Source organism: Lagopus leucura, unplaced genomic scaffold, assembly GCF_019238085.1.
Source record: "Lagopus leucura isolate 7727_CA_CO unplaced genomic scaffold, USGS_WTPT01 Super-Scaffold_100002, whole genome shotgun sequence".
Classification (NCBI taxonomy): domain Eukaryota; kingdom Metazoa; phylum Chordata; class Aves; order Galliformes; family Phasianidae; genus Lagopus; species Lagopus leucura.
The window spans coordinates 860,784-862,550 of NW_024962263.1; positions in this window are offsets into that span (position 1 = coordinate 860,784).

Sequence of the window (1,767 nt, forward strand, 5' to 3'; positions counted from 1 at the left end):
AGAAACAAATAAGCAAAATAAACACCACAGGATATTGGTGAATATCTCTACAGATGAGTAACTCTCTACAGCTGAGTATTTCAGCAGTCTTGCCAAAGATCTACAGTCCTGTTTTTTCGATCGTGTGCATCTCCCATATTATTTCTGGAAGACTTGGGCTTTAATTGTATTATGCTCCACAACAACTTGATTAGTTTTCATGTTGAGTCATGGACGCAGTATCATGCAATCAATGCTTTTATGTGAGTCTGGGGGGAAGAAGCTGAAAAGTATTGTATTCTTCTGAAGTCTGCTTCTGAAAAATATTGTATATAAATGTCTACTTTTTGCAATTGAAAATGTCATAAAAATCTACAAATTGAGATGGATGTGAATGCTGGTAGGTATTAGTAGTGCAAGCAGTGTTGCACTTACAGTGCAGGAGTGATCTAGGAAGCCAGAGATGTGTAATTCCAGTACTGTGTTGCACTTTTTTGGGAATTTTTGAATCAGTGGTCAGATCAGGTTGCTCTTTCAGAGGTCACAGCTGCAATCTAGAATGACTTGAAGAGTCGTACTTAATGCTGTGAAGCCTGATTTCTTTTTATGCTACTTTTCAAGGGAAAGTTGCTTCGAAGGAAGAAAATGCAGACAAAATTGGCATTTGACACCTATTTTGCAAAGGCTTTCAATAGCCTATCTGACAGAAGGATTTGATTTTAAAAAATATAAACAGTGAGAGAAGGATTCTTCATTTTTAACGGGTCTTGGAAGCTGATATATCCTAGAACTGTTGCCTCTCTGAGTTTTGTCTCTTCCTGAATGAGTTTTTTCACCGCTACCATAGGAAATTATCATGTTTGGATAGTCAACAAGACTTCCTGGACTTCTGCAGAAAACGACCTTCTCATTGTATTTTTGTTGTGTCAGTGAGAAAGTATTGGCAATTGCTGTTATGGTAACAAAACAAAAACCTGTTGTGGCAACTACATTCAACATTACACATGTAGTATCTCTTCACTCTGTAAAAACATTTTTTTCTTTTTTTTTTTTTTGGTCCAGGACAGGAGATATCCTCTTGTTTAAGCTTATCACAGACAGATTACATTTTTCCCCCCCTAAGCAATAGCCCAGATGTGGTGCAAGTTGTTTGTTTTTTTTTTCTTTGGGGGTAAGGGGAGCAGCGGTGACGGGGGGTGATGGGGAGAAAGGGTGGGGACAAATGAGGAGTGTTGTTTTTGGCAGCTTTTTGGCAGTGTTCTTTTTGTTGGGTTAATTTTTACAGGTGGGAGGGGAACGACAGACCAGCCAGTGCAAAGTAACCAACTTGTTCCTAGTAGCTATTTGCACTAGTTCTCCATGCCTCTGCAACCAACTGGTAATCTCTGAAATCCTGAGGCTCCAGCAATATTGTGATCTTCAGCCCTCGTGATCTTCAGCACAGGAAGAGCAAAGCAGCAGGTACACGAACTTCACAAAAAGTGGTGGTCACTCTGCAGCTTGCAGATGAAGTTTCTTATAGCAGTGTAGTAAAATTGTAAATGAAATGGTAGGAAGTAAGGTTAGATATGCTGGGAGGAAACAATTGTGTGAAGAGTGAGAGAAAAAATACAAATTAAAGGTTGGACAGCTTTCCTGTGTGAGCATTTTCTTGGACTTCTGCAATAATAATTTAATCCTCCCTCCCTCCCTCCCTCCCTCCCTTCCTTCCTTCCTTCCTTCCTCCCTCCCTCCCTCCCTCCCTTCCTTCCTTCCTTCCTTCCTTCCTTCCTTCCTTCCTTCCTTCCT